The 10,724-nt window shown below is 37.8% G+C and overlaps 1 long non-coding RNA gene across 1 annotated transcript; it reads right to left on the minus strand.

Annotated features, from left to right (window-relative positions):
- Positions 1-5,951: 5,951 nt before the first annotated feature.
- Positions 5,952-10,243, minus strand: LOC103043324 (uncharacterized). Its single transcript, XR_452783.3, has 3 exons — positions 10,092-10,243; positions 7,630-7,698; positions 5,952-6,327 (listed from the first exon to the last, which is right to left on the minus strand). It is a non-coding gene; the product is annotated as an uncharacterized LOC103043324 (long non-coding RNA).
- Between the last annotated feature and the right edge of the window lie 481 nt (positions 10,244-10,724).

Below are 10,724 nucleotides of genomic sequence, written 5' to 3' on the forward strand. Positions count from 1 at the left end.
CCCACTCCTAGTGAAGACCTGTAGTCAAGAAACCTGTCATCAGTTATGTGTTGTTTGTGTGCAATATAGAAATATTTTGGCGCCATTTAAGTGGTGTACTCTGCTGTGGTGTGTGTGTGTGTGTGTGTGTGTGGTGTGTGTGTGAGAGTGTGTGATCTGATACTAGTTTTTGCAGACAGGGTCAAAGCTGGGTTGAACATCCTCTTATGAGCGAAAGAAAGAAAAGATTTTTCCTGAGCCTCGAGCACTACACAGATCCATCTTCATTTGCCCCTCGCTCATATGTTCTCAGGCCAAAACCCAGTGTGTGTGCTTTGGAAGGCCTCACACACACACACAGACACACACACACACACAATGGATGGAAGGAAAACACAGCAGTGCACAGCTCATTGCCTGGGAGAACTCTCTATAATGACCGCTTCTCATGGCAGGACTCAATACAAAAACATGTACTCTTTCTTCAGAGTCCTTTAATCTCTGATCCCTCACGGATGTCCAAGCCTTTTAAACCAGGGGAGCAGGACTTTAGCCTGATTTTACTGTTGACCTGTGGGAAACGGCAGCGTGAACATTTCGTTTCCTTGCTGTAAAGGCAGGAGTTATACGAGTTATACGAGGTACTCACGCAGTGATTCACTAAGGAACGCAAGTTTGACGCACTTTTGGTTTGAAGTTGGCTTGCGTTGGCTTTCTTACGACCTGTTTTAGTGCTATTTCTCCTTGTCCTTGCCGACTTGGCCTTGTCGCTTCCTCTGGTTGGAGTCCCCAGTATGTTCTATCACTTTATTAGCTAGACCCTTTGAAAAGTAAAGGGCTTGAATAGTCAAAGGCGTTCGAAACAGAAGACAATGGCGTTTGTAAACCATAGCAATGAAAAACACTTTGTAGTAATCCAATTACAATGACAAATGCAAGTCAGTATGTAAATTAACTGTGAGGTGATATCTTGTGACAGAACAGGACAGGGACATGGGTTCACATACTTATTCTTGGCACTGTAGCTGTAAATTTGTCTCAGTTCTGTTATAAATGGTAAATCTGTTGGGTTTTTACTGTGATGAGGTCAAATGGGTCAGCTCCAACAATGAGGTATGACCGTCTGGTTTCATAGGGATTGGCTATGTGTTGTTTTGTAGCCACAAAAACAAAATGTTCCATGGAGAGATGTCCCCGGCAGTGGAATTTACCCCAAGACCAGGCTTAATTTGTCCCGGTGACTTAAAAGAGGAAGAATGCACACTTCCTGAGCCCTTTGGATGAGCTGGTGAATGCACTCAAGACTCAATTTCCATTATTAGCACAGACAAGAGTATAATGGAATCCACATTTTAGTGTTTTCCTATTCAAAAAGATTGATTTCTATGTCCCATAGAATTGTGTTTTTCACTTTTAATGGAATCAATTAATGCATTATGTACTGTATACCATAGATCCAGTCCATATAGTCTTTATATCAACACTGTATACATGTTAATGTAATGGCTTGGGTTTATGGTCAGCCCACCCATTTCCTCCCATTCTCATCCATATCCCCAACAATATCCACTCATTCCTAACCATTTATCTCTGCTCATCCCAATTCATACCCTAACACACACACACACACAATCTCATTCGTATAACCCATTCCCACCTATATTTATGCCAGTAATTCTTATTCCTGCACTATTCCCATTGATACCAACTTATTGCAATTTCCATCAATATCCACCCAACCTCACCCACTCATTTTGATCCTTTTGCACCCACTTAATTTGATCCCAGACAATCCCTTTAAACTCTGTGTTGTGGTCAAATTAATTTACAGTGGAGTTTTTTGGGTGACGCAAGCTTGATTTTGTTGTACAAAAATCAAACAGTGCCTTTAAAATCAAGAAGCTCATAACAACTGTGAAGCATGATGTTGGTAGTATAACTGTTCTGAATCATTTGATTAATTTAGACCTTAATTTACAGCATTTGAAGGACCCAATAATTCAATAAAAACAATGATGCACATAAACCATGCACACATTTAGGAAATTAGACACAGGACAAAAAATACTTTTTCACTTTACTTTTTTCAAATCTAGTGCATGGCAGTTTAGATTTTAGGTTTGCTGTGTTATGCTATGAATTGCCTCTGCTTTCTAATTTGAATGCAGTTATGTATACCTCACTGGGCAAAAGCCATGCCCTTCATGGGAAAGATGCGTGCTTACACTGAAGGGTGTTATAGTGCTGACTGGAATTATGTGAATCCTGCATTTACATAAACCTCATCAAGCTTGTTTATGTACTCTGTTGTTTACAGTCTCGCTGCTTTTTTTGTGTCACTATAGGGCGGAAGTGTAGGATTAAGTAGGATGACTGCACAGCTACAGCCTGATGTTGTGACACATAATATATCTAAATCTAGGAGGCATGACTCATATGTATTTATATACATACTTACCTATTCTACTCACCTACCCATCCCTACTCCTAGCAACCTTTTTATCAGGCTTTTATCGAACCAGTTTTAGCTTTTTCCATGGTTGCATGGTTTGGTAATTTGCCATTTAAAAAGAGGAAGGGCTTGAATCAGATCGTAAAATGGGCAAGTAAGCTGATTGGTAAGCCGCTACTCAGCGTGGAATCCTTGTATGGCAGACAGTTAAAGCGGGTAACTGGTGCAATTTTGGGGGATACTGCTCATCCCCTGCATAGTGAATTTAGGTCACTCCCATCTGGTCAGAGGTTTAGAGTACCAAGATGTAGAACAAAATGATACAAAGACAGTTTTATCCCTGCAGCAATAACACAAGCAAATAGAACAAATAAGGCACAGAGACTTTAAGAAACTGTAAAGATATTTGTGCTATGTGTAAGTCTGTGTTTGTTTAGCTTATTGTATGTTTTGCCTGTTTTGCTCATTGTATGTTTTGTTTTTGTTTTGCTTATTATATGTTGTGGTTGTTTTTGGTAAATTTTCTTTTTGTAACGAGATGCTGCTTCACATACTGTAAACCAAATTTACCTTTGGGTATAAATAAACTAACCTAACCTAACCTAACCTAACCTAACCTAACCTAACCTAGGATAGTACAATTCCACCTTCATCCCCATCAAGTCAATACACATGCATCCCTATCTATCATTACCCTTCCTCATTTATAGCCATTATACTGTATACACCTCTTCCCATCCATCCCTATTCATGTGAACCCCTCCCAATATATCCTCTTTTAAACCAACATATACCAATCTCATTTTCACCTATAACCAGTCATTTCACCAATACCCACCGTTTCACATCCAAACCCACCCTTCCACACCAATATACTCTCTCATACCAATACATACCTACCCAGTCTCATCCATGAACAGCCATCCCAAACAATGTTGACCCATCCCCAACTATTCTCATCAATTTCCACCCATACCAGTCCATCCACCTCTATCTCTACACAATCTGTATCCATCCCTTTGCATCCCAATTATTTTCACCATTTCTATCCAGCCCCAGCCACTGCATCCCCCCCCCTTAAATCAAGCATACCCATCACTATTTCCCTCCCTTCCCTCCCCATACAAGCTCCTAAAAACCAAGCCTAATCACCCGCATCCATCCACACTTATCTTCACCCCCACCCCTTCATCGGTACCCATCTCCAACAATTCCCATCCCACCCCCTTGCATTCCCTGAAATCAAGCCTACCTATCTCTATTCATATCCACTCATCCAACTACACCAATCCCTATCCAGCCGTAATCATCCTATTCCCAATTTTCCATCCCTATGCTCCCCTCCCCCAAAATTAAATTAAACCATCTCCTCATCCATTTATACCCACCCTTCTTCATTTTATATCCTCTCTTGTCAATACATACCTACACGTTCTCTCCCACAAACAGCCATTCCCACCTATTTCAATCAATTTACACCCATACTAGTCCACCTATCCCTACTTCTGTACTATCTGTATCCATCCCCTTTTATCCCACATCCACTCATATCCACTAATCACTATTCCCATCCCATCAACACATCTTTACACCTCCCATCACCCATCAGTATCCATCCCCTCCAAGCTCTATCTAGCCCCAATTATACCTATTCCCAGCCATCCATGTCCTTGCCATATCCATCAATCCCTATCCAGATGCATCCATCCCCAAAATTAAGTCCACTCTCCCCCACCCATCCACTCCCATTCCCACCAATCTCCATGTATCCTCCTTCAGATCAAGCCTTTGATTTAATAGCAAACACATTTTAGTTTAGTCCTCTGCCCTGCCGTAACAGTGAAGAAGTTTGGAACGAGGTAAGAAGTTAAGACAGGTGTGCTCTGGTGGGAAAAATATGCAGGAGAGGAAGTCCAAAACCTACATTTGGGAAAAGCAGGAAGCTGGTGGTCCACCTAAATGAGCAGCTGGCACCGCAGAAAAAACCCTGAATAAACATTTGCGGGGCAATCTCGGCATGTCGACTCCGCTTAGCGCTTCCTCTTCACGTTTCTCAGAAAGCGCATGAGGAGCCTGCCTGCACCACAGGAGATGACGTGAAGTTGGCAGAGGAGGACACAAAAAGCACTTCCTGTGTGTCCTGTGGGGATAAGATCAGTGTACCGCTTATATAGGCAAACATGAAACATTCTCTCTCTCTCTCTTTTTCTCTTCCTCTCGCTCGCTCTCTCACTCAGTGCGTCTCCAAAATGCCTGGAGGCAGCCAGGAGGAAGGCCATTTATTATTTATTTCACAAGACGGACCCCCTGAACGTTCAATTCATTCAATTGCAGGTTCTCAGTGAGAAAAATATCTAAAAGTCCTCTCTCTTTCTTTTCTCCACTTGGGAGGAAAAAAAGCAGAAGAAAAAAGGGTTTTCTTTTGTTGTTGACACTCACTATAACACGCTGGTCTAGTGATGGAGGGGAGTTCCACTCTATATTTTCATGTTCCGCTCCTCTCGACCCATTCGTCTCCTCCAAATCTCTGGCAGTCGTTTAGGTTCCGGCCAATAGGAAAGCGGGAAAGACTAATTGTTCCCTGGAGACGCCAGACAAGACGATAGGTCACAGCGGCAACGGCAGCGGGCTCTTCTGGATCCTCCCTGACTCTCTGAGGTGAAGGGGAGAAGAATGGGAAGTAATTTGAATCACTTCATCTCTCTGCAGATGGCTGTCTTTGTCATCGCAAGTGTTTCACAACTGTTGTTGGGTTTTTTTAAGGGGAGGAGAAATCAAATGTTACGCCAGTGATAAAATACCACCACTGATATGTATGCAGCATTCAGTTTTCAGTGGCTTACCACAGTGAAAAGACTCTCCACTTTTAACCCATAAGATCTTAGTCCTGGGTCTGAATACAGATACAGAATCCTAAAATGAGCACATTTTTACTTTTTTTATTATTAAAATCCTGATAAAACTTAACATTTGGTTCCAGAAATTATATCAGAACTGATCTGAACATAACAAAAACATTTTTAAAAGGAGCTCGATTTATATCCAGAACTAACACAGCACACAGCACAGGATGTTCTGTCAGAGCCAGTCCGGACTTCTCTTGTCCCTAAACCTAAAGTATTTTTTTTTGTCATTTTGTCTGTTACTTATTAGACTTAGGCTTTTTTTTCAGATTTTTCTTTCGCACTGCAAAAATAAAAATAGAGGGGGATTCTGTTATAATCATAATAAATATTGGTATTTTTATTAAAACATAGGTGCTCTAAACTTCTTAAGACTTTCCCCTAACCTATAATAGTAATAATAATAATGTAATTATAATAGTAATAATAAAATTATGATTCATTACTCCACAAAGTGACGCTAATCAAATGAATAGGTTAAACCTGCAGTGAAGTATATTTGTTGTCACACTGTGTGAAACTGACACCAATACATCTATAATTTTAAAACAGCGCCAGCATTTTTGACACCTCATAATGCTCGTAAACACAAGAAAGAAAGACATTCCAAACTGAAATTAAAAATATATTAAGAGAATTTAATTTTAGTTGCCAGTGAATCACATGAATCAGATAAAAACAAACTTATACCAACCACTTTTTCACACACAGCATACCTTGAACATTCCTACAGGTCAGCAAACAGAGCAGAGGTATTAAATCAAAATAATAATTTATCCAAGTTTAAAGATTAACCACAATTTAGAAAAAGACAAAAGGCATGTAAAGGAATGATTAGATTCATTTTGCGGAGTGTTGGGTTAGTGTAGCTGTTTGAGTCAGGGTTTTAAAGAGTGTAAAATGTAGTTCTGTGCTGCAGACGGCCACATTACTGGATAAGTCTGGATCAGACAAAGCCATGGGTGCAGTGATGGCTGTACCGCTGTCTCCAACCTGCAAAAGAGCAGAAGCAGAATATTAATGGACGAATAATATTACAGGTACAAATATGCACAGAACACAAATATAACAATATTACACACAGAAATAAGAAGAAGAAAAAGAAGAAAATATGATGTAGAAGCTACATGCAGGCCTAGCACTAAACAGCATTAAAATACCTTTCATTAAATGTAAGTCAATTAGTACTCTCTTCAGTAAAGGTTTTGTCTCCCTTTTGTTTGTTTTTTTATTAAGACATAGTAATGTAGTGTGGCCTTTTCAAATGTTTGCACACTGTGCAGGAGTCTAAACTCATTTGACTTCTGTCTTTGTAAGGGTGTTTAAACCCAGTCTAATTTGCTCTAAGAGAGAGTAAACTTCTCACTTCTCTTAAACTCTGAGATATGGGTAAACTATTTTAGATTATTTGACTTGCTTTATTATTATTATTATTATTATTATTATCTCTCGGTTGTCTATCCTGCATGAAGTCATGTGTATTACGGAAAAGTATCTGCCAGCTGCATCACATGCCGTGTGTGTTTAACTTTTGTGCATTTTAATAATTATTTTTGGTCATTTTATTGTTTAATGCATTTAGCCTTTGCTGTGTTTTCCCAAACCTATTTTGTTTTCTTTGTATTCGTATTTTATCCCTGTTTATGTAAAGCACTTTGAATTTGCCACTGTGTATGTAAGGTGTATAAACTTGCCTTTCCTTGGCTTTCTTCGCCTTGCCTTTCCTTTCCTTTCCTTTCCTTTCTTTTCCTCCACAGTTCCCCTGAATGGCTTTTACTTAACATTCTGAACTGTAAAAAATGCCAGCTGAAAAAGCTTGACTTCTGATCGTTTATATAGGGGAAGTGATGTTAAATGTTTAATGAATAATAATACAAGGTCTACAAAAAAAAAAAAAACTACAAAGCTTGGAACCTTTATTCAGCTGGAAACATTGTGTTTTATTTTTAAATAGCTACAGGGGGCGTTTTTACTACTTCTCATAAAATAAATAAATGAACAAACAAATAGAGTACCCAAACTTTTAATGTCCAGTTAATATGCAGCACAGAAAAACAGCTTCCCCATAGACGAACAGCTTACACTCAAGAATTCCTTATTTTCAGCTTTACGCAGATTACAGAACAGCCACTACGCCAATGGCGTCTCACCATTAAAATCCTATTTAGACTAGGGTATAAGCTTAATATAGTCCCGGGAAAACAGCCAGTAATGTCTGTTTTGGTCTCAAAAAAAAAGACAGCAGCAAAAACACCTTTAAAGGAAAGGCAGGCTGCAGAATGAACACTAACTAACCAGTCTCATCTTCTCTGCAGCTCAGCCACCAGCTCCATTCTCCTGCTCCTTGCATGTCATGGATGGAGTCTGCACAAGAACAAAAGATACAGTTTAATGGACTCGAGAATTTATCAGATAAAATCACATTACACAGAGTACACAACAATAAAGCTGATGCATTGAAATGCATTAATCAATTTACTCTTACTGCTGACCACTGTGATTTTGATACTGACTGTGAAAGTTTCTTCTGAAATAATTTAAAATTAGCAACTGAAAGACAAAAACATAAAAATAGATTGTCTGATTTTTAATGTGCTTTAATGTGACACAGATCTGATTTATAGGGCTGGGTGAGTAGTTAAAATTCAATCTTATAAAATCAGATTTTAATTGCTTTCATATGTGATCCTAGATTGGACATGTAGCCAACTCATGGCCATTTGAGGTGTATGTAAAGTATGTTCACACATTTTTGCCAGCAAAAACAATCGTAGAGGAGAACAGATGTGACAAGGATAGAGAGGTTATCAATTTACTTGATATTTTGGGATATATAATCCATATCCATTATAATTATGAAGCATCAAGATACCCAAACCTGATCTAAGCAAGAAATTGGATTGATTAATGAGGCTTATAATATGAATGCAGCCTTAATTCAATTGTCTGTATAATATTTCTTTTTTTAGCCTAAATTGCACATTGTTTACTTTGAAAACCTTAGGTTTCTGCTTATCCATCTTTTCTCAACTAAGGAGCCCTGCAGCAAGGCATCTATCCCCCCAACAGTATCCCAGGTGCCTTAGCTAAGGGTGACTATTGCGCTGGGCAAATGTGTTCACTGCCCTGTACTGTGTTAATTTCACAAGGGCCAAAATTCTGTGTGTGCAAGACAAATGGAGACAGATTTAACATTTGACTGAATGAAGTTCTTATTTTTAAATGTTTGCACTGTTCCATACCTGCACCTTATATTTTACCTCATTATGATCCATGTGTATATTAACTATGGATTTTTAAACCGCATACAGAAGCTTCCAGAGGGGATCTTAGTAGATTTTTAGACATTTGCTTCTGTCAGAAAAGTGCAAAGAACTATTTTATGTGGCAGTAGTTTTCATAATATACACTTTTCCATAACTGAAATACAAGTAGGTTTTATTTGCACCGTGTTTAATATACAAGCTGCATTAGAGGTTAAAGGGGGCTGCTTGCTATTCGTAAAAAATAAAGTAATAATTATAAAATGTAAAGCAAACAATAGATTGGGCATTACTTATAAAACAACTTAGATTCAGAATAGCTCATATATTCGAAAAATATTTATATACACCTTCTGGCCAAAAAAAAAAAAAAAAAAGGTCATACACTCTAACATTTGGTTGGCCACCTTTAGCTTTAATTGCAGCACTCATTCACTGTGGTATTGTGCCATAAGCTTCTGCAATGTTACAAGATTTATTTCAATCTAGTGTTGCATTCATTTTTCACCAAGATCTTGCAGCATTGATGATGGTAGAGTCTGACAACTGCACAAAGCCTTTTCCAGCACTCTTTTACAATTCCAGCCCCATGAATCCTGCTACTGTCATCTTGGAATATGCCCGTTCCATTAGGGAATAAAAAATAATAATAAAAATAATCTATTGATTGAATAACCTGGTCTATATTCAGTATATTCAGGTAGTCAGCTGACCTCATTCTTTCAGCACATCTCAACTGTTCCTGAACCCAGACCTGACCAATGGCAGCAACCCCAGATCATTTACTTACTTAAATCCAGGTTGATAATTTTTTTTTGTGTGTGAGTTGAGTTATTTTGAAGGCCCAGAAAATGTACACTATTATACAAGCTGTACACTGACAACTTTACAGCGTATCAAAATGTCATATCTTCAGTTTTGTGCCATGAAAAGGTATGATAAAATATTCACACGAATGTGAGGGGGTGTAATGTGTGACAAATTGTACAGCCAGTAGTCAAATACAATAAATGATTAATAATAAAGTGATTTTAATTAATATAAAGATGGCAAAAGTTGTGATTTACTGCCTGTATGATTGTATTTAAATATAAAGGCATTTGTGTGCTCAGACTTTTTTTTATATATAAGAGCTTCTCTTGTTAAAGGGAAGGGCGTGAAATCTGTCACGTAGTCAGTCAGCAGCTCAGATTACTGTAAACTTTACAATAAATCATTATTAACAGCTATAAACTGTATCAAAACACTATAAAGCATAGTTTGAAAGTGTTGTTATTGTAAAAATTAAAATATATGTTTTCATAAAAAAACTTACTTTAGCTAACTACAGTTAGCTAGGTTTGCTAACTAGCTAGCTACCGTTCCACCTTAAAAGCCAGGCGCCTGAGCGTTACTATAGCAGCGTTTAAGGTGGACCGCTAAGTTCCAACGTTAACCAGCAGTGTTTGTGTGATTTATTTATAAACTTCGCGGCACCGGGTCTCATACACTCACCACTCAGGGAACGATAAAGTACATGAAGAGGAAAAACACGATGTCAAACAGGAGAAAAGTCCAGAAGTCGAACCAGTAGGAGTGTTTAGGGAGAGAAACCTCGCTCTGCTTCTCCACACCCGCCATGACTGCGCGCTTCCGCTTCCTCCCTCCTTTACACAATAAGAGTCACACAGCAGGCGCGTGATATCATAACATAATAATAATAATAATAATAATAATAATAATAATAATAATAATAATAATAATAATAATAATAATAATAATAATTAATAATAATAATAATAATAATAATAATAATAATAATAATAATAATAATAATTAATAATAATAATAATAATAATAATAATAATAATAACAAAACTAGAATAAAAAAGGTCCCATATCTTAGTCTTAATAAAAACTCTATACTTAAATTTGTTAAACACAAATAAAATAATAATAAATGTAGTAACATAATAAATTGAGCCTGGACATGGACCTCCATTCCCTATATATATAGGGGTTGGACAATGAAACTGAAACACTGAACCCTGAACCCTGAAACACTTGGTTTTAGACCACAATAATTTATTGGATTTTATTGGTGGAAACAGGAGAGTTGTGGTGCACATTGAATTTTGCCGTGATTTG

This window comes from Astyanax mexicanus, chromosome 25 (assembly GCF_023375975.1).
Source record: "Astyanax mexicanus isolate ESR-SI-001 chromosome 25, AstMex3_surface, whole genome shotgun sequence".
In the NCBI taxonomy this organism is placed as follows: domain Eukaryota; kingdom Metazoa; phylum Chordata; class Actinopteri; order Characiformes; family Acestrorhamphidae; genus Astyanax; species Astyanax mexicanus.